Source organism: Myotis nattereri, assembly GCF_964212035.1.
Source record: "Myotis nattereri genome assembly, chromosome: Y".
NCBI classification, from domain to species: Eukaryota; Metazoa; Chordata; class Mammalia; order Chiroptera; family Vespertilionidae; genus Myotis; species Myotis nattereri.
Window position 1 is genome coordinate 14,996,504 of NC_138094.1, and position 23,195 is coordinate 15,019,698.

Consider the following 23,195-nt stretch of genomic DNA (forward strand, 5'->3'; position numbering starts at 1 on the left):
AGACCTGCAGGGCCAGGTGGAGCACCGCCACCGCTATGTGCTGAGCCTGGAACCGGAAGCACAGCCCCCCGCGGTAGCTGTCCCGCAGCAGGGCCCAGGCAGTGACGGAGATGGGGGTCCGTTGCCAGCTGTAAGGATTCAGCCAGTTCTTGAGAGAAATCAGGTAGTGGAGCAGGTACCTGTGTGGGTGCTGAAAGGAGACTTGGAAGCGCAGTACCCGCAGCACAAGGAGCTCGCACTGCACAATGCTGTCCCGGATCACGCACAATAGGGAGTCCATTTCCAAGGGCTCGCTGCCCGGGTGGAAGTACCTGTTGGACACGTTGATGATGTCACGGGTTCGCAGGGGCTGTTCTTCCACTTTGCCAGCCACGTAAAGGGCAGACATGGCGACCAAGTAGGGGTCATAGGCGTCCAGGTTGATCTCGCAGAAGAACTTATGATAAATGGCACAGGCGATGGCGAGGGGAATGGACTGCATCCCTAGCTTGACACCTGCCTCCATGATGAACCTTGTCACGCGGAATTGCACCCGGGCCGGGGGTTCGGGCCACCCCTTGGCGCCTGGCGCCGCGTCCTCCTCTCTGCAGCTGGCCTGGCTAAGGTCCTCCATGGGGCCCTGCCCAGAGGCCCCAGACACCGAGGGAAGGGCAAGAGTCTCCAGTGCAGTGCCTGTGTCAGCAGAGTTCTATCCCAGTGCGCAGCTGCCCAGCCCCACCCCGCCCCACCCCACCCCGCGGCCCCACCTACCCCGACCTGCCTAGGCCTGACTGCCATCCAGGTTCCAACACCAATTATTGAAGAGACTGTAAGACTGCATTCTATGTTTTTGCCTCCTTTGTCATATATTAATTGAGCATAATGGTTAGGGTTGACTTCTATGTTCTCTGTTCTGTCCCATTGGTCTTTATGTCTTGTTTAGTGCCAGTAACAGGCAGTTCTGAGAATGGTGGCTTTGTAATACAGCTTGATATCTGGTATTGTGATCCCTCCAACCTTGTTCTTCTTTGTCCAGATTCCTGTAACTCTTTGGGGTCTTTTTTTAAATCCATAGGAATTTTTGGAAACTTTCTTCTAGGTCTGTGAGTTACGCCATTGATATTTTAAGGGGGAATACATTAAAACTGTACATTGTTTTGGGGACTATGAACATTTTATTGATGTTGATTGTACCAAACCATGAATATGGTATGTTCTTCTATTTGCTTTAGTCTTCCTCTATCACTTTTTTCAATTTCCTGGAGTTTTCCAAGAACAGGTTTTTGCCTGCTTAGTTAAGTTTATTCCTAGTCTTCTTAATTTTTTGTTGCACTGGCAAATGACATTTTTTTTTTTTTTTTTTTTAGTTTCTCTTTCTGAGTTCATTATCCGTGTATCAAAAAGCCATAGAATTCTGGGTGTTAATTTTGTACCCTGCTACATTGCCAAATTCATTTATTAAATCTCATAGTTTTTTTGATGGAATCTTTAGGTATTTCTATGGACAGCACAATACCATCTGAGAATTTTGACAGTTTTACTTTTGCTTTTCCACTTAGCATGCCTTGTTTGACTTCTTCTTGCCTGATCACATTGCCTAGCACTACCAGTACTCTGTCAAACAGAAGTGGTGAGAGTGGGCATCCCTGTCTTGTTCCTCTTCTTAGAGTAATTGTTTTTGCCCATTGAGTATGATGTTGTCTGTAGTTTTGTCACATAAGGCTTTTATAATGTTGAGGTATGATCCCTCTATGCCCAGTTTGCTTAGAGTTTTTATCAAAATTGAGTGTTGGATTTTGTCAAGTGTTTTTCCTGCATCAATTGATATGAATCTCTGACAATTTGTTTATGTGATGCATCACATTTATTGATTTCTGGATGTTTACTCATCCTACTTCCCCAGAATATATCCACTTTGGCATGGTATATGCTCATTTCAATGTAATGTTGCATTGGATTTGTTAGAGTTTTGTTGAGGATTGCAACATCTATGGTCATCAGAGATATATTGGCCTGCATTTTATAATCTTTGTATTTTCTCTATCTGGTTTTCGGATTAGAGTAATGCTGGCTTCATAGAAACCATTTGAAATGGTACTTCCTTTGAATTTTATGCAATAGTCTGAGGAAGAAGGTATTAGTTTTTCTTTGAACACTTGGTAAAACTCCCTGTGAAGCCGTCTCGCCCAGGCTTTTGTTTGCTGCAAGTTATTTTTGTGACTGCTTGAATTTCCTGAGTAGTTATTGGCCTAGTCCTATGTTTTATTCTTCCTAACTGAGTTTAGGAAGATTGTATTTTTCTAGGAATATGTCCATTTCTTCAGGGTTGATCAGTTTGTTGGAGTAGAGTTGTCCATAGTATTTATTTACAATCCTTTTTATATCTGTGGGGTCTTTTGCTATTTTGCTCTTTCATTTCTGATTTTGTTTACTGGGGTCCTGTTGGTGAGCCTAGCTAGAGCTTAGTCAATCTGTTTTATCCTTTCAAACAAATAGCTCATGTCTTTATTAATCTTTTGTGCGGTTTTTGGTCTCTATGCCATTTATTTCTGCTGTGATCTTCATTATTTCCTTCCTGCTGCTCAGTTTGGGCTTTGCTTGTTGCTCTCTCTAACTTTTTAAGTTGTGGGGGTTAGATAATTTGTTAACTGTTTTTCTTGTTCTTTGAGTTAGGCCTGTAATGCTATGAAGTTCCCTCTAAGGAATACTTTCAGTGTGTCCCATAGATTTTGGACTTTTTATTTTTAATTTTCATTTACTTCCAGGATGATTTTAATTTCTTCTTTAATCTCTTCGGTTACCCAGTTATCTATCTTTGTACATAAAAGCCCTGTGACCGGAATGGCAGAATGTCCAGAATAGCTGTTGGCTATGACTTGCATTGCGGCAGCCAACCAGCCTTATCTGGGCCCCAATCGGCCATATCCCTGACCAGGCTTGCTTCCCATCTGCCCCCAATCCCCCATTCGGGGCAGGACTGATAAGAAAACCACCCACAGCCTTTCCCCTGGTCAGCCATACCCCCTATATGCGCTAACGCCATGATTGGAGGCATGGCCTTCTGGTTAACCACCAATGGCCACTAACCACTGCAGGCCTGGCCCCATGTGCCCCCATCTGGGGAGGCCGACCAGACTGCTTCCATACAGGAATTCATACCCTGGGCCTCCATTTATTTAATAAAAGACTACTTAGCCTCCAAGTATTTGAATTTTGTTATATCTTATTGTAGTTTATTAGCAATATAAGAGGCCCAGTGAATGAACTTTGTACACTTGACGGAATCCCTCACCCTCTGGCAGCCTGGGAGACCTCAGGGGATGTCCGAATGATGGCTTAGGCTTAATCCCAGTTGCCAAACATGCTTAGCGCCTCTGTGGAGGTGGGAGAGATTCCTGCCACTGCTGCTCCCCTTGCCAGTCGTCAGCACAGGATCCAGCTGAATGGCGCTGCCCTGTGGGAGCTCACTGATCCCCAAGGGCAGCTCTTGCATTGAGAGTCTACTCCCTGGGTGTCAGAGCACATCATAGCAATCGGTCTTATCTCTTTTTTATGACCTTTACTTTGAGATTTCTTTTTTCTCTCTTTTCTAAATTGTTTTATTGCTTAAAGTATTACAAAGGGTATTACATATGTCTCCTTTTTCTTCCCCGCCCTGACAATCCCCTGGCCACCCCTAACTCCCAGTGTCTTATGTCCATGGGTTATGCTTATATGCATGCATACAAGTCTTTCGGGTGATCTCTTACTCTCCCCGCCTGCCCCCCAACCCTCCCCGGCCTTCCCGATGCAGTTTGACAGTCTGTTCGAAGCTGCTCTGCCTCTGTATCTATTTTTGTTCATAAGTTTATGATGGTCTTTATTATCCATAAATGAGTGAGATCATGTGGTATTTTTCCTTCATTGACTGGCTTATTTCACTTAGCATAATGCTCTCCAGTTCCATCCATGCTGCTTCAAATGGCAAGAATTCCTTCATTTTTACAACAGCATAGTATTCCATCGTGTAGATGTACCACTGTTTTCTAACCCATTCATCTGCTGATGGGCACTTCGGCTGTTTCCAGATCTTAGCTATGGTGAATTGTGCTGCTATGAACATAGGGGTGCTTATATCCTTTCTGGGCTCAGAGGTGTGGCAAACTTTCCTGCCCAATTCCATGGTTTTTACCTGACTTAGGTAAACACATAATGCAATATGCAAATGAGGTATCATAGACTTGTGTACCTGAAGCCTATGTGATCATATTAACTTCCATAAATTCAATAAAGAGTGCCTATGTGATCATATTAACTTCCATAAATTCAATAACTTTAAATTCATAAAGTGACTGTCTGTAACTCAAATGTTTTTAAAAAATTAAAAAATAATATGAGCATGAAACCTTTAATTATGTGAAAACAGTAACATTGAATGAAGAGATACACCTCAATTTCATTCATATCATTCAAAGCAAAAGAAAGGATACCATTCATTAGATTGAGAATGTATACTGATGATCAATATGATTTGTAATTGTTAAAGAGGTATAGCACTTCTAATAATGAATGCAATATGTAATGTGTGAAACACTCCTAATGACCTTACAGGGATACGATTTAAACCTCAAGCTAAATTCAGTCTATTTTAGCATTACAGTTTGCCTGTAGTCACTTCAACTGTTCTCTGAAGAACTCAATTCTATTGATCTTATGTTAGAATGTGACACTTTGGGAACAGGAAGTCATGTAGGTTTAAAGTGAAGATTCATTCTTATTGAACTACTAAGAATTTGTTCTGAATGTACCCTTCTTTCGTCTGGAAAAAGGACATCAGTTCACCTTGGAAAAATCCCACTGAAATAAAAGTTAGTCTAACTATATAAACATCAAGGACACACACTTCATTATTTAGAATTGGATTTGAAATACTAGTTTTGAGTATAGGAATGTGCAACCCTGTACTGTGTAAAATAATAATCTTTATTATTAATTTGATAAGACGATCTTGTACCTACGTTTGATGTAGAAAACTTTCCATTTGGAAACTACATAAGAGAAATGTCTATGGTATTAAATAGATTCACCAAGGGGTCTCTGACTCAGAAGAAGGCTACAAACCAATGATTCACCAATTTTATTGGTCTTTCTGTCTTCTTTCTTGTACATGAGGTATATAAAACATGAATAAAAATGTTGATGAGCTATTTTCAGGGAGTTGTCTTTTAATTAATTTAACTATTTACTTATTTGACTGACTATGAAAGGAAAGTGTATTCATTTCAATATATCTGTAGCAGGAAAAGTTGGTTTCATATTAACTAGTTTTCCCAATTTCAAAGACTTAGTGTCCATTTGTGATAATTAGGTGAGTGACATTTCACGGGAAATTTTCTAAAGTGTTATTGCAGAGTTTGTGCAAGATGAAGGTTGTCCAGGGGGAGGGGATACAGGTGTTTGGCTGGCTGGCCCCACGCCGATCGAGTTGGGGATCAGATGGGGGAAGATGAAGGCCAGGCGAAGGAGCTGTGGGTAGATTACTGGCTGGTGGGTCCTCGATCATTGCGGGGGCGGAGGGGGGGGGTGCGGACAGAACAGTGTGGGGCTACCTGGAGGGTGCAGCCCGCGTTGCTAGCCAGTCTGTCCCACCCCATGGTGGATCTCCTGGTCAAACTCCTGTTTGAAGGGACAATTTGCATATTAGTCTTTTATAATATAGTGTTACATGCAATAAACATTAATATGTTAAGGAAAAAAAATTAAATATAATATTACCAAAACAGTGCAAACCTATTTTATCACAAAAGTTGTAGGAACTATTAAATATCTGAAAATGATAGGATTCCTTTTTATTATATTCTAAAACATATATTTTTTACTCTGGCTCTATTTTATTCATCTTTTTATTCTTTTATTTTTTGAAATATTTTTTATTGATTTCAGTGAGAAAGGGAGAGGGAGAGAGATAGCAACATCAATGATGCATGAGAATCATTGATTCTCTGCCACCTGCACGCCTCACACCTTGGAACAAGCCCACAACCCAGACAGGTGTCTTTGGCCGGAATTGAACCTGGGACCCTTCAGCCTGGAGAACAATAATCTATCCACAGTGCCTAACCAGCTAGGGCTATTTTTTCTTTATTGATTAAGGTATTACATATGTGTCCGTATCCCCCATTTGTCCCTCCTACCTCCTCCTCATGTCATCACCCCCACTGGTGTCAGTGTCCATTAGTCAGGCTCATATGCATGCCTCAAGTCCTTTAGTTGATCTCTCTAACCCCACCTTTCCCTACCTTCCCTGCAGCAACCTTTTGCAGCAAAGATTCAGGAACTGGAAAAGTGTATGAACTGAAAGGAATACACTAGACAACAATTACATATTTAGAAGGCATGGGGGAGCCAGGTGAAGACATTTCTCTCTAGTAAGGAGGCTCTCTGAAACCCGGGACCCATCAGCTTTTATTTACTTAAATACACATTTGCCCTTTAGCAAAGCATACAGGCATATCAATGGTAAAGTTTGGTAAACAATAAAAGTATTATCATGGTAGGAGGTTGCTTACAGCCACTTTGCCAACAGCAGGGTAACAAAATGCTGATTTTCAGCCATGCTGAATATCAAAGTTCATTCGCCTTCTATAGGATTCTCCCATTGATATGTTCACTACTGTTGGTCTTTGCTCACCAACATTTCCCCCTTTTTGCTTTCTTAATTAATTTAGAAAGGTGTATGCCATTAGCTGGGCTCAGATCCTTTTAAGACTTTTCATTCTGCATCTTAAAACTGGAAGCAAACATAGAAGAACAAGAAAGAAAGACAATAGCGGTTACTCTAAAAAGGAAACTTAGGGAGATTCGATGAAAAGGATTGAGTCCTTTCATGTCCTTCTAAATATTATTGTCAGGAATTTAAGGAATTCATTCATAGTAGGCTTCTTTTGGGGCCATTAGTTTTTTATGGATCCCTTTCTGCCAGGGTCCAACCCCAGCAGGTCCAGGGGTTCCCAAAGGCGTAGACGGAGTCGGCGAAGAAGGAAGGACACAGAGACAGTGTTCAGTTGATCAGCAGCCTAGCCAGGATCTCCAGCCAGGATCTCCAGCCAAGTTCTGGTCTGGATCTCCAGAGAGGTTCTGCTGTTTATTGTCTTGTTACATCCGTATTTATACCAGTTGATTTTAATCCTGTCAATTTCTATTACAAAGGTTAGGGCGTTTCTTATCTGCATTCCAGGGAGTAAAGATTATGTAGCTTAAGCATGATTGTTTGTAGTTAAAGTGATTAACTACCCGCCTGGCACTTAGTTGAGGAGTTTCATCCCCTCCCTAACTTCAGGGAAAAATCCCTACCTGGGGAAACAACCTATCTCGGAGAGGAGACCTTGGTTAAAACACACAGCGCTAAGGGGAGCAAACATATTAAGAACAGTATGCTATATAGGCCAGGTCCCTTGAAACATATGCTGTGCAGATATTTCTATCCTGCAGCGACTGTGTCAAGCAGCAAGGATGGACCAGCTTCTGGCAAATTCCCCCATTTTTTTATTTTTTAAATGACAGCACATGCAAATCAGTGTCCACCTCTCAGATTGGGCCGTTTAAAACTCGGAAGAAGACTGGCAAGCAATGACAGTGAGCATAACTATAAACATAGTGGATGGAGTGCACAAGGAGCCCCATTCCTGTAGAAGGTTGCCGGCCTCTTCAGTCAAGGGATTACAGCTGTCCTCAAGTTGTTGGTTTGATTGCCTTTGTTGGTCTGGCTAGTGGGTGGCATCACTGGCGATGGGCTTCCCGAAGCGTCAGCGAGTTGGAGGGCTGCATCAAAGTGTCCATCAGTGCCGGGGTCCCGCCCCAGTGGGTCCAGGGGTCCCCAAAGGTGTAGACAGAGTCTGCGAAGAAGGAAGGACATGGAGACAGTGTTCAGTTGATCAGCAGCCTAGCCAGGATCTCCAGCCAGGATCTCCAGCCAAGTTCTGGTCTGGATCTCCAGAGAGGTTCTGCTTAGGATCTCCAGCCAGGTTCTGTGTCCATGTTGTCTTGCTAGGTTCTCCAGCCAGGTTCTCCAGGTTCTCTAGCCAGGTTCTGTAGCCAAGTTCCCTCGCTAGGTTCTCCAGCCAGGTTCTGTGCAGGTTCTCCAGCCAGGTTCAGTCACCAGGTTCTAGTAAGGTTCTCTTGCCAATTTCTGTAGTCAAGTTCAGTCCAGGATCTTTTGCCATGTTCTCTCCAGCGAAGTTCTTCTGTCTCTAGGTTCTGTCTTCTGAGTTCTGTCTTCTAAGTTCTGTCTTCTAAGTTCTGTGTTCTAAGTTCTGTGTCTTGCTGTCTTGTTACATCTGTATTTATACCAGTTGATTCAATCCTATCAACCTCTATTACAAAGGTTAAGGCGTTTCTTATCTCCATTCCAGGGAGTAAAGATTATGTAGCTTAAGCAAGATTGTTCATAGTTAAAGTGATTAATTACACGCCTGGCACTTAGCTAAGAGGTTTTATTCCCTCCCTAACTTCAGGGGAAAATCCCTACCTGGGGAAACAACCTTTCTCAGAGACCTTGGTTAAAACACATAGTGCCAAGAAGGTGAGCAAACATATTAAGAACAGTATGCCATATATGCAAGGTCCCTTGAAACAGCAAGCATCGACCGGCTCCCGGCACATCAGGGCTGTGGTTGATGGTGGTGTCGGTGTCTGAGGAGGAGTAAGCTGTGCCCTCTGGGTCAGCTGATATGGAATATGGAGGGTAGCAGAGAGAAAAAGAAGAGAAAGCAAAATAACTACAAGGCATGGAAGTGTTTAGAAAAAAGAGGGAGAAGAAAGGGGAGAAGGCAGCATCCTGACACAGCCCTTTCCTTCAGCTTCCCCTTTCCCTATGGTCCAAGGTAGAAATGGGAAACAAGTCCTGTTGCAGTGAGAGGGCAGCTGCTGTCAGCCAGTCTCTGACTTTACCTGGGTCCCGATCTGAGCTGGGCTTGGGAAGTGGGAAGCAGCCATGGGGACAGGAGACCTTCCTCAGAAGGGGCGAGTGTTCAAGCCCCTGAACCATTGGGGGGGGGGTGAGGATCTGTGTCCCACCTCTGTTGAACCCCAAGTTCTCTACTACTGGCCTCCCTACTGTGCCTGACTTAGGTTGCCCCACCCTGTGGGGTCTTACCTGTCTTTGACTACCAGCCATCTCTGGGCCAAGTAGGGTGATGTGAGGTTCAGTTCTGTCTCCTTTGTAGCCTCTGTCCCTCTGGCCTCCATGCCCAGCAACTGCCTTGGGATCCCCTTGCCTGCTGGCGGGGCCCCGGCATTGATCACATATCTTGGGGAACCCAGGTTTCTTCTCCAGGGAGGGCCCAGCTCACGCTATTGGGTGAGAGACAGATCCATGGTACCAGCCACCATGAGGCTTCAACCACAGCATTAACAGAGAGCTCATGCAACAGCTATGGGCAATTGGATTGTAAGAAGATGGTCCCTCTTGACACAAGGGTAAAAAAGAGGGGCCAATACAGGACAAAGGAGAGTCCCGGAACAGGGCTTTCTAGCCCAGGATGTCAGGCCCTTGGCACAAGACAACTCCATGTATGGGACATATAGCAAACACCCCTAGTCACGGCATAAAAGGGAGGTGCCCTTCCTGGAACAGTAGGGTAGGGAGATTCTAGAAAAGGCTGTGTTCAGGAAAGAAGGAGAAAGGCCAAAGAAGCAGCAAACAAGTAGTTAGATTTTTAAAGAAGGAAAAAAGGAAAGGAGATGTGGGGCAAAGCTGGGACATGTGGAAAGACAAAAAGGAGGCACATGTGATCCTCCCAATGGACAGATTGTTCCAGCTCAGGGCTGCACATCTGCTGCAGATTGGCACTGGTCCGGTGTGCTATGATGAGGCAGAGATGGCGGGAGGTGAGACATAAGGTCGGACTAGACGGTCTGGAATCCACACAGGTGAGTCTGCATCCTGTGGAAATATACAAGCATATCCTCTCCCCCAGGTTAAAAGTACATCAGGTCCCTTCCAGGCTCCTGTAAGCAAGTCTCTCCATTTGACGAGGGCTTTAGGTTTAGTTAAATCAGGGTTCCAATGCCTGTACATTGGGGAATTTCCCTCAGAATCTACATTTATTATATTAATTACAAATAGAGTATGTTGTAGAACATGATGAGGAGAGGAATATTTAAACTCATTTTCTTGTAATTTTTTAATTTGTGTTTTTAAAGTTTGGTGAGCCCTTTCTACTATTGCTTGGCCTTGAGGATTGTAGGGTATTCCTGTAGTATGTGCGATGCCGAATGTAGAGGGTAAGTTTTTAAAAGCTCTAGAGGTATAGGCAGGCCCATTGTCTGTTTTAAGTGCCCTTGGTATTCCTAGGTAGGAAAAGCATTGGAATAGATGTTGACTTACATCTTTAAAGGCTTCTCCTGTACGTGCAGAAGTAAGGATAAGATGAGAAAAGGTATCAATACAAACATGCACATAGCAAAGTTTGCCAAAAATGGGACATGAGTAATATCCATCTGCCATAAGTCACAGGGTCTAAGTCCTCTTGGATTAACTCCAGTAGCAGGGCTAGGAAAATGAGTAGGACAATGGCCTCAGTCACGCACAATACTTCGAGCAGCTTCTCTAGATATGCGATAATATAGACGGAGAGCAGAAGCATTTTGATGGTGAATGGCATGAGACCGCCTGGCTTCTTCTAGAGCTGTACAAACTACTGGGTGAGTTAGTAAATCAGCCTGATAATTTCCTTCGCTTAAGGGTCCTGGTAGGCAGGAATGAGCTCTAATATGTCCAATATAGAAAGCCTTTTCTCGTTTATGAATGTAAGTTTGTAGCTGAGTTAACAAAGAGAAAATGGCTGTTCTTCCTTGTGGGAGAGAGGCGGTCTCAATATGAGGAAATAATTTAACTATATATTGAGAGTCAGTGTACAAGTTAAAGGGAACCTATTGCAATTGTTCAAAAGCATAAATGACTGCCAAAAGCTCTGTTCTCTGAGCTGAAGTCTCTAGAGTTTGTTGAACATGGATTATTGAGTCAATGATTGTTACTGCCCTACCATTAGAGGAACCATCTGTGAATACCAAGGAGGCAGGAGGTGATAATGGTTCTTTTGAACATTTAATAGGAAATATAAACGGATGTAGGGAGAGAAATTGCAATATAGGTGATCTTGGCAAATTATGTAAAATTTGTCCTGGGAAGTTACCTATAGCTATATGCCACTCTTCTTCAAATTGTAATAGTGTGTCTAATTGTTCTCTTTTATAAGGTATTATTATCTCAGTAACTTCTCTTCCAAAGAGTTCGATACTGCATTGTCTACCTTTGATAATGAGAGTGGCCACTAGGGAGGGATAGGGTGGTATAATCTTCTTAGGAGTGACAGGTAAATGTATCCATTCTAATGGTCCTTCCTGCCACAAGCATCCTGTAGGAGTATATTTAGTGGCTAGAATAATTAAGGCCCAAGATTTGAAATAATCTAGACACTGTAGTTGCTATTTATTGATGGCCTGTTCTATTTTTGCTATAGCCTTTTCTCCTTCTACAGTTAATTGTCGGGGAGACTTAGGGTTAGAATCTCCCTTTAAAATGTCAAATAGAGGTTTTAAGTCAATAGTGGTTATTTTTAGATATGACCTGACCCAGTTGATATCACCTAATAGTTTCTGATAATCATTCAATGTGTTTAAATGATCTTTTCTTAATTGTAAAGGCTGTTGGGTGATAGTAGAGGTATGTAATATTCTGCCTAAGTAGGAAAAAGAAGGTTCAATCTGAATCTTTTCTGGGGCTATTTTTAGACCATGTTCTTCTAAAGCAAGGGCGGTCTGAGTAAGAATTTCCTGTAAAGTAGCCCAATCTTTATGAGCTAGTAAAATATCATCCATATAATGGATAAGATATAGATCTGAAAATTTCTTTCTAATAACTTGCAATGCCTGATCTACAAACTTTTGACATAATGTAGGACTATTTTTCATCCCTTGTGGGAGAACCTTCCATTGATATCTCTGATAAGGTTGTTTAAAGTTTTCTGATGGTATGCTGAATGCAAATCTTTGACAATCAGCCAGGTGAAGAGGTATAGTGAAAAAACAATCCTGTAAGTCAATAACAACAACACAATACTCCTGTGGAATTGCCACAGGGGAGGGCAATCCAGGTTGTAAGGAGCCCATATCTTCCATGGTGGCATTTATGGCTCTTAGATCTTGCAAAAGTCTCCACTTGCCTGATTTCTTTCTTATTACAAATATGGGTGTGTTCCAGGGACTATTTGATGGCTCTATATGTCCCTCTGCTAATTGCTGATCAATTAATTGTCGGGCTGCTGATATTTTCTCAGATGTTAAGGGCCATTGCTCAACCCATACTGGTTGTGACAATTTCCAGACTATGGGATCAGCAGTCCTAAGGGCAATGGCCACAATTATAAATCCTGTCGAGGAGTGTGAGGTATTACTTTCTTTTCCTAATCCCTTTCCTGGATTAAATCTCGTGTCTAGCATCTGTGATGTTACTCTATCACTAGGGCTATATAATAGAACTCCCATTTGAGATAAGATATCTCTTCCCCATAATGTAAAGGGGATAGTCGTAATTACATATGGACAGAATGTTCCTGAATGTTGATCTTCATCAGCCCAAGTTAAAATCTGAGAACTCTTTTTTACATTAGATGCCTTTCCTAGTCCTACTAGGGAAGTAGAGGTGGTGTGCGTGGGCCATGAAGAGGGCCAATCCTTCCCTGCTATGCAGGACACATCTGCTCCTGTATCCAATAGACCTTCAATTGGTTTTCCCTGAATTTGTAAAATTTCTGTAGGTCTAGTAGCATGGATTTCTTGTATCCAAAATGCTGCATCACTAGATCCAAAGCCTCCGGCCCCTCTAGCTTTCTGGGTAACAGCTGTCTCTATTTTATGTATTGGTAACAGGAGTAATTGGGCAGTTCTCTGGTTGGGCTGAATCTGTATAGTTGTGGTGGGTGGGGAAAGTAAAATCTGTATTTCTCCTGTGTAGTCTGCATCAACAACTCCTGGGATGACTAAGATCCCCTGTAACGAGGTGATGCTCCGTCCTAATATTAAACCTACAGTTCCCTCAGGCAGCGGCCCAGACACTCCTGTAGGAATGGCTGCTACTGGCGAGTCTGGGGTTAGTATTGCATGGGTGGTTGAGTGGAGGTCCAATCCTGCACTGCGTGGGGTTGCCCTGAAGAGGTCACTGACTGATCGAAATTTGCAGAGGGGTTGAAGGTTGATGCCCCTATTATTGCAGGGGCCTGGGGCTGGCCCCTTCTCAAGTTTCCCAATTGAGGTGATGGGATATAACCTCCTTGGGAGCTATTTGTTGAGTTTAAAGGCCGACCATTTTTATGGTATTTTGATCTACATTCCTTTGCCCAATGGAATCCTTTCTGACATCGGGGACAAACGGTTTTTGGAGGATTAATATTATTCCCTAATGTATTTCCAGGCTGTCGAGGAGCTTGCCATCTGGCCTGAGTATTATTATTTTTATTTGGGCATTCTCTGCTAAAGTGCCCAGATAAGTCACAAGAGTAGCAGTTCATATTTCTTTTATTACCTGTATTATTGCTGGCTTGTCCTATACCCTGTACATATTGAGGGTATGTCTCCCCTTTGAGAGCTGCAGCTATAGCTACACCCTGCTGGACTTACATCAGCACACTGTTTTATAAAATTATTTATAGTTCCTGTTCTCCGAATCGGCCTTAATAAAGCCTGACAGGTATTATTAGCATTTTCAAAAGCCAGTTGTTTGATTAGGATATCGGCTGCCTCTTTGTTATTGATTACTCTCTTGACTGCCTGTATGAGGCGAGAAAGGAAATCCTGATATGGTTCCTCGACCTTCTGTTTAACCTCTGTAAGGGTGGTTGTTTTTCCTGCTGTATAAGGTAGGGATTTCCAGGCATTTCCTGCACAACTGGTTACTTTGGTAAGTGCCTCTGTGGGCATATTCATTTGCTCCAGAGCCGTGTTAAAATCACCTTCTCCTAATATCATGTCTAGAGTTATTCCTTTTCTGGTTTTTTTCCTAGTGGCCACAGCTTTCTTAGCAAGATCATCATATTCAGTTTTCCATAATAAGTAATGGCCTCCTGAGAGACAGGCTTTACAAACCTGTGACCAATCATAAGGAGTCATCCATTTACTGGCTAGGGTTTCTACCAAGGTTTGTGTGTAAGGAGCTAGAGGTCCATATTCAAAGCAGGCCAATTTTAATTCTTTAAGTACTATGTAAGGTATAGGCTCCCAGGTGGGGTTTCCGTCCCCACCAGACTCATTATCATATGCAACTGGGAAGCAGAGTGAGAATTCAAGATCTCCATTAGCTTCAGCTTCTCTTATCACCCTTTGAAATTTAGACATGGAGCTCCTAGGAGCCATAGGCTTCCTTTCTAACTTGGGGAGCCTGTTTTGAACGGGAGGGCCTCTCTCCTCTCTACTGACTGGAAAGGACCAATGGTCATGTTTATGATATTTATTCTCCTCCCAATCAGTAGCCATAGCTAAATTGCTTTTAGATTGAGCTGAAGACAATGATGATGTGTCCTCTCTGGGTGGAGCCGAGGGACTATTTAAATTTTGAGAAAGTTCAATCGTTTTTGCCTCTGGTGTCAAGGTGTCACAGATTGAATTCCAGAGGGAAAAGACATTTGTCAGGACCTTCTCAGATCCATGATAGCTGTAATAGTTCTTTAATTGCTTTCCTACTTTAGTCCAAGTTTCTAAATTAACAGTTCCATCCTCAGGAAGCCATTGACATACATCTTCTATAAAACTTTCTGTCTGACTGGGAGTAACCTTAACTCCTCTGCTAGCAAGCATATGCGTTAAAAGATTAATAGAGTCTTTTTTCTTTAGACTCAGTATGACCCATCCTGTCAATCTAAGTTCTCTACTAACTACCCCCTTACCCTACTTATCCTCTATGGGGGGTGGGGGGTCTGCAGCACCCTACGGTAGAGTCCTATCCCTCCCAAGTACTGGGTGGGGGGGGTGGGGGGCTTACCTAAGGGTCCCTGTTTGGGCGCAGGATGCCGGGGTCCAACCCCAGCAGGTCCAGGGGTTCCCAAAGGCGTAGACAGAGTCGGCGAAGAAGGAAGGACACGGAGACAGTGTTCAGTTGATCAGCAGCCTAGCCAGGATCTCCAGCCAAGTTCTGGTCTGGATCTCCAGAGAGGTTCTGCTGTTTATTGTCTTGTTACATCCATATTTATACCAGTTGATTTTAATCCTGTCAATTTCTATTACAAAGGTTAGGGCGTTTCTTATCTCCATTCCAGGGAGTAAAGATTATGTAGCTTAAGCATGATTGTTTGTAGTTAAAGTGATTAACTACCCGCCTGGCACTTATTTAAGGAGTTTCATCCCCTCCCTAACTTCATGGAAAAATCCCTACCTGGGGAAACAACCTATCGGAGAGGAGACCTCGGTTAAAACACACAGCGCTAAGGGGAGCAAACATATTAAGAACAGTATGCTATATAGGTCAGGCCCATTGACTCATATGCTGTGCAGATGTTTCTATCCGGCAGCGACTGTGTCAAGCAGCAAGGATGGACCGGCTTCCAGCACCTTTACCAGTCACTGTTAGCTTGTGACATGACAGCAATGATGTTCAAGTTTTGGATGGTGGACAAATGGTGAGAAATGTCAGTGTAGGTCTGCACTTTTTTGGCTTTGTCATGGGCAACCTACACCAATGCACCGATGATGAGTGCTAGCATGGAAAGGCGTCTTCACCATCCCCCATCTCTGGATGTGTCTCCTCTGACTCCTCAGTGTTTTGCTTGGGGCCATGCTATCTGTGGTTGCAGTAGTCTGGTCAGTTCCTCTCTCAGATTCATGTTTCAGGAAGCACACAGCCTTGGAGGAGTTTTATGGAAACACACAAGTATATCCTCGAACAAAGGTTAATAAAGGGACCCTTCTATAAACTAGACTCGGTATCTTTCCATTTAACCAGACCATTTTGCTTTGGCTTATTCTGACACCACTGTAATTCTATGGGTGTCTTGCCATCAGCATTACAAGGGAAAAATTTAAAGTAATTAAGGCTTGGTGTGGTCTACTTATAGGAGATTTCTTCACTATTCCCCACTTTTGTTTTTCAAAATGGGATTTAGAGGCTCTTGTAGCAGATATAACATGCAAGAGGGACATTTCTTGATAATCTGTTTGGCAGGCTGATGTAAAAGTTGATGAGATTCCCCTGGCCTGTTTAATAAAATAACTAATTGATAGGCGTATGCATTTCCTTTTGTTAAAGGACCAGGACTTGTTCAAATAGTATAGATAGGCATCGATCACAGCCATTTAAATTCAGTAGTTGCAGTTCTGTTTACCAGGCCAGCAGCATAGGCAGATCAGAGATAATATTAAGAGGCTTTTGGAAATCCTGCAAGTCAGCCTTGATTGTTTCTAATTCTATTTTTTGCACAGAAGTATGACTGGTGTGAATTACTTTCGTCTGAATTCTTTGCATTATAAGCAGCTTTACCATGAGATGAACTATCAGTAAAAACAGTGACTGCTCCAGGAATAGGTTTCTGCCTATTCCAACTAAGTTCCCCTGAATATTCTTTGATTTTCATTTGCTAATTTAAATCAGTCTAAAACAAGGCTTATTTCCTAACTTCCTTTGTCATTGGCTGGGGACAGCAAATGACACTAGTAGGGTTTTTGCTATCAGTCTTTGATTATATGGACATAAGCGTTGTTTACGGAGGCAAAATGAAAATTGTTTACTTTTCTTTATGAGGCCTAATACATTTATTTTTAATTACAGTTTTCTAGATATTTGAAGGGAATCTGCTCCTGTTTTTTTCTTCCAGAGTAATTTCTAGGCCACATTTAGGGAGTCTCTTTTAAAAACATTTTTCTTTCTTTTAAATAGAGCTACAAACTTGGTTCCTTTTAAGAAATACCAATAAGAGAGAGGTATGCTGGCCAATTGTGCAATGCATACAGATTAAGTAAAAGTAACTCTTTTTTTATGGTGTCTTATTAATGGTGAGATTTAATGCTCGAATAATTACTTTGTGTTTACCTTGTAAATAGTAGCAGGAGAGATTTTAAAATTTCTCCTTTCTATTAAGGTTAAAATTTACTTTTAAACATCATTCTTTTGGATAGTGCTCATTTGTATAGGTACAGATATTTTACTCTGGACTGTGTTAGAACCAATTGCTAATAAAATATCTGCTTCTCATATAACTGAGTTTATATGAGAACTTGATTATATTGTAAAAAGCTAATTTGTTAAGTGACTAAAGTATGCATCTTTATTGAGAAAGCAAAGTAAGTAAACTTATACATTTGACCTGTGAAGTCCAGGTTTTGCACTACCCCTGGCCTATCTAAAGATCAGACTGTCAGGGCTCCCATCTTAAAATTCTGCTGCTGAATAGTCCGATGATGCTTAAGAAGTATTCAGCAACTTTGTCCTGCCCTTCCTTAAATGGTGAAACTTTTATAACATTTAAAATACGTGTATGTAAAGAGAACACAGTTATTGATTTTTATTTGATGAAGCTTCAAGTGATTTCAAGTATATTAGATCGGCGTAATTTGGTTTGAAAATATTTCTTTTCCTAAAATATTTCTTTTAAGAAGAGAGTAAACCCTTGAATTATTCCAGGGAACTTGAAAAGTTTCAAAGCTATCTCTTGGTTAAAGTCTTGAAATTTAACATGGAAAGACTATCACAAATATGTGTAACCCAAACATTACATTATACATTTGTTGTAATTATTCTAAAATAGATCAATAAATTTGAAGCAGGGGATCCCTCGGGGGTGAGGACGACGGGGCCCCAACGCGCTAGGGCGTCTGCATGCATGACCCCGGGGACCAGGTTCATTGACGCAGATCCATTTAATTGAGGAACTACAGGGGTATATATAGCATGAGGGGACCAATCAGAGGGAGACACATTGCTATAGGCGACCAATCAGAGGGAGACACGTTGCTATAGGCGACCAATCAGAGGGAGACACATTGCTATAGGCGACCAATGGCTGAAAGGCTGGGGTACTATGCATGTGGCTCTAGGAGTTAGTTCAGGCGGGCTTTGCTACTTCCTGGTGTGCCGAGGAAGCATGTCATGGTGGAGTGTGCTCACACCATTGCAACAGCCACAGCGCTGAGACATACTTACTGAGCTCTACTACAAAAATTTAAACTGGATTTTATATTAAAAATTTGGTTCTGACCATAGAATTAATCCTCTTTTTTAATCAGTCCAATAAAATAGTATATCCTAGGTTGACATTTTACCACACATAGTACACATAAGGACTACAATATATTTTGTACTACTATGTTTTTCCAGAGAAATCACATGAATTATTTTTCTTGATAATGAATTTCTAAACTTTATGCATTGTATCATTACGAGCTCATAATTTCTCCCAATTTAATTTGAACTTTTAACTCTTGGAAGCCTTAAATTTTAGGTGGTAAGTTAAATACTTAGCATTTCTTAGTTTAGTAATACCTTCACATTTTTATGGATATATTTCCAATAAAATTAACAAAGACTTATTTAATTAATAGATTCAAATCTGTCCTTTGTTTTTTCATTCGAGTCAAACTCAAATAAATATTGCAAAATTTTGTTATTTCAAAAACTTTAGAGTTTTAATAAGTTTTTTTACTTAATGTAAGCAACTCCAATTTTTTAAGTTAACAAAGACTTTGGAAAAGTATGTTTAGACATATGAGGTTGCCAAAGAAGTAGGGGGAGAAAGGAAGAAGGCCTGTAGCCATTGGAATTTTAAAACCACCACATTTTTCCTTCAGAGATAACATCTAAGAGTGCTTTTCCAGGTTCTCTGCTTTTACAAGGAGAAGATCCACTGGCCCTTTCCTCCAACAGAGAGTGCAGTCAGCCCTCTCCTCAGTGACTACACCCTCACCATCAATATATTTATTTATAATTATTACTGAAAAGCTTTGCCACAAAGCCTTCATTTTAGTTATATCTATCTATTTAACTTTTAACAATTTTGAGCTTCCAAAGCCAGTTATCACCATCTAAGGCGTTTTACTTTGGCAAATTTTGCAGCAGAGAAAACTTACTGGCTTTCATTGGCTTTAATGTTAACCTTGGAAAATGGTCCATTATTATTTAAGAACTGCCCCATATTATGGAAACGCTAATCTTATTGCCTAAACACAGCCTGTATATTTTCCTTGTGTCATTTTCACCATCTTATAAAGAAAAACAGTCTTGGGTTTGTACTATAGCATCTGTCAGGAGATGGGGGTCAGTCCAAGAGGTCACCCAAAATCGGGTGGTGTGCGACTTCTCTTAAGCTAGTGTTTTTCTCTTCACGGGTACAGAAATCCCAGAGATATCCCTTAAATTGTGAGGATTATCTCATCTATCCAAATTTCAAAGGACGGTCTGGGAAATAAAATGAGACTTTTAATAACACTCTGGAGAGTGGGCATACATTTTACAGGATCACCAAAAGATATGTAATTAATGGGTTGGGAGATGTTTTAGATATTTAGTAATGTCCTGGCCATCTACTGTTTCTTTTCTTATTAAATTAAATTGAAGGCATGCTTAATAGACTAACAATAAACCACCAAAACAGATTAATAATAATCAACAGACAAGCGCCCATAAAATAGAGACAAGGCTTAATGAATCAGAGTAGTTTTCATAGATTTTATCCTATTCTGCTCTTCATGGCATTGGATGTCCTCTAAAGTTATTTTACCTAAAATCTGCCTGTCCCAAGGTGTCATGTTGTAACTTTCAGACAAAGCATTATAGAGTCCTTTTATAAAATGACTGTTAACCCCATTTCTCTAGCTGCTGAGCCTTTTCACACTAGAGGTGGCGGACCCAGAGCTTAGGTGTTACAGACTTTTGATCCCCAATACGAATTAGGCATAATGCAGTGCGAACAAGAGCCCACATAGTTCAAGATGACAATGTTACTTTTTTTCCTTGAGCCTGATTTCAGAGAGTACCTTTTGATATTTTAATTTCTTTATCCTTGAGCATACAAGTAAATGTTTACAATGATTTTTTTTTTTTTGCTTTATACTCAAACTTTTCATCATTATAGCCTAGCAGAAATAAAAGATTTTCCGCCCACTTTATGTTTCACAATTTCCAAAGCTGACATGGGTTTGTGCACAGAGAATTTTCCCCACCTTTCAGTGCACTTCTCAGCTTTCTGGTGAAATGTCTTCATTTTTCACTCTGGTGAAATTTCTTCTCCAGATGCCCCCCATTGGGCGCCAGAATGCTGCAACCTTTTGCAGCAAGGATTCAGGATCAGGAAAAGGAGCTGCACACAAATGAATACACTAGACAACAAATATAAATTTAGCAGACATGGGGGAGCCAGGCAGAGACCTTTCTTTCTAGCAGAGAAGCTCTCTGAAACCCAGCACCCATCAGCTTTTATTGACTTGGCTTTAGGTTTCTCCTATATGCCCTTTAGCAAAGCAAACAGGCATATCAGCAGTCAAGTTTGCTAAAAATTAAAAGGGTTATAAGACTGGGAGATTACCTTCAGCCATTTTGCCAACAGCAGGGTAATATAATGCTGATTTTTCAGCCCTGCTGAATATCAAAGTTCATTAGCCCTCTATTGGAGATACATATACATATACATATACATATACATATACATATACATATACACATACACATATACATATACATATGTATGTATATGTGTGTGTGCATATCGTATCTAATAAAAGAGAAACATGTTAATTGGCGCACGACCTCTACCCTTCCCATTGGCTAATCAGGGTGATATGTAAATTAATTGCCAGCCAAGATGGCGGCCGGCAGCCAGGCAGCTTAAACTGAACATGAGGCTTGCTTGCTTCAGTGACGGAGGACTACAATGTTCCCCGCGTGCCTTGCCGGCGTCTGAACTTGCAGTTTAAGAAACATTGTAACATATAGAAGCTAAACAAAACCCCAGAAACCAGCTTTCAGCCGGCTGAGATCTCAGAGGTGGAGTTGATAGAGAGTTTCGATTATAGAACCGAAACAAACCAGATATCTGCTTTCAGGAGCGGAGGCCTAAGAGCTGGAGCCTCAGAGCTAAAGGTGGCCCAGAATAAAAAGAAAAAAAGGAGCAGTTGGGAGCTTCAGTCCCAGCCTGAAAACAGCCCTCAGCCCCTCACCCAGACTGGCCAGGCACCTCAGTGGGGACCCCTACCCTGAAGGGTGTGTGACCAGCTGCAAACAGCCATCATCCCCTCATACAGGCTGGCCTGGCACCCCAGTGGGGGCCCCCACCCTGATGCAGGACACCCTTCAAGGAAAACCAGCCAGCTCCCACCTGTGCACCAGGCCTCTATTCTATATAGTAAAAGGGTAATATGCCTCCCAGCACCAGGATCAGCAGAGCCGAGAGGCCTCCCAGCACTGGAATCAGCATGACAGGGGGCAGCCCACAAACCCCCTGATCGCCCTGAGGCTCTGTGTGTGACAGTGGGCGGGGCCTCAACCTCCCTATCCTCCCTGATCTGTTCCTGATAGGGGAAGGTGCCCCAAACCCCTGATCTGCTCTGCTCTGTGCCTGATAGGGGGGAGCTCCCCAACCCCCTGATCGCCCTGCGTCTCTGTGTGTGACAGGTTGTGGTGCCCCAACACCCCCACCCCACGGGCCCTGCTGTGTGTGAAGGGTTAGAGCCTTAGCCTCTCAATTGGCCCTGCCCTGAGTGGGAGAGTGTCAGTGCCCTAACCCCCTGATCGGCCCTGCTCTGTGGGTGATAGAGGGTGGCGCCCCAACCCCCCGAACTCCTCCGGCCCTGCTCTGTGTGTGATGGGGTAGAGCCATAACCTCCCCATCGGCTCTGCCGTGAGTGTGACAGTGGCGGTGCACCAACCCACTGATCGGCCCTGCTCTGTGAGTGATAGAAAGCGGCTCCCCACCCCCCTGATCTGCCCAGCTCTATGTGTGACAGGGAGCGGGGCCCCAACTCCTCTATGGGCCCTACTCTGTGAGTGACAGGGGGGAGCTCCCCAACCCCCTGATCAACCCTGCTCTGTGCGTGACAGGGGGGAGCTCCAGAACCCCCTGATTGACCCTGCTCTTTGCATGTCAGGGGGGAGCTCCCAAACCCCTTGATTGGCCCTGCTCTGTGCGTGACAGGGGGCGGCGCCCCAACTCTGCAATCAGCCCTGCTCTGAGCCCAACCTGGGGCTGCACCTAGGGTTTAGGCCTGCCCTCTGCCACCCGGGAGCAGGCCTAAGCCAGCAGGTCCTTATCTCCTGAGGGTACCCAGACTGCGAGAGGTCACAGGCCGGGCTGAGAGACCCCCTCTCCCCCCCCCCCCCCCGAGTGCACAAATTTTTGTGAACCGGGCCTCTAGTATATATATGTGTGTGTGTGTGTGTGTGTGTGTGTGTGTGTGTGTGTGTGTACATATGTTTGTATATATATACACATACTAGAGGCCAAGTGTACAAAAATTTGTGCACTGGTTGGGGAGGGGGTGTCCCTCAGCCCCACTTGTCTACTCTCACAGTCTGTGATCCCTTGGGAGATAACGAACTGCTGGCTTAGGCTTGCTCCTGCCTGGCAGAGTGCAGGCCGAATTCCTAGGTGCAGCCCCTGGTTGAGCTTAGAGCAGGGCTGATTGGGTGTTGGGTGCCACCCCCTGTCATGCACAGAGCAGGGCGGATCAGGAGGTTGGGATGCCATCCCCAGTCAGGCTCAGGGTAGGGCTGATTGGGGGGTTGCGGCGCCACCCCCTGTCACACTCAAGGCAGGGTTGATGGGGAGGTTGCGGCACCACCCGCTGTCAGGCACAGAGCAGGGCCCATCATGGGGGTTGGAGCTCCCTACCCTGTCACACACAGAGCAGGGCGGATCAGGGTGTAGGGGAGCTCCCTGCTGTCATGCACAGAGTAGGGCAGATAGGGGAGTTTGGGCACGGCCCCCTGTCACACTCCGGGCAGGGCCTAGAAGGAGGTTGTGGCTCCACCCCGTTACACACAAAGCAGGGCCCATGGGGAGGGGGGGCGGGGGGTGGGGTTGGGGCACAGCACCTTGTCACACACAGAGCCGCAGGGTGATCATTGGGTTTGGGCGCTTACCCCTGTCATGCTACTACAGGGACCAGGAGGCCTCGAGGTTCCGCTGAATCCTAGTGATGCGAGGCCTTGCAGCTCTGCTTTACATGGGCAGTGAGGCGTCACTGCTCCACTGATCCTGGTGCAG

The 23,195-nt window shown here is 43.3% G+C and overlaps 1 pseudogene across 1 annotated transcript in view; it reads right to left on the minus strand.

Annotated features, from left to right (window-relative positions):
• The window catches only part of LOC308512348 (centriole and centriolar satellite protein OFD1-like), a 155,100-nt pseudogene extending 134,571 nt beyond the window's left edge, over positions 1-20,529 (minus strand). Inside the window, exon 1 of the transcript in view lies at positions 20,520-20,529. The product of the transcript in view is annotated as a centriole and centriolar satellite protein OFD1-like (transcript). The remainder of the gene's footprint in view (positions 1-20,519) is intronic.
• Positions 20,530-23,195: the final 2,666 nt, after the last annotated feature.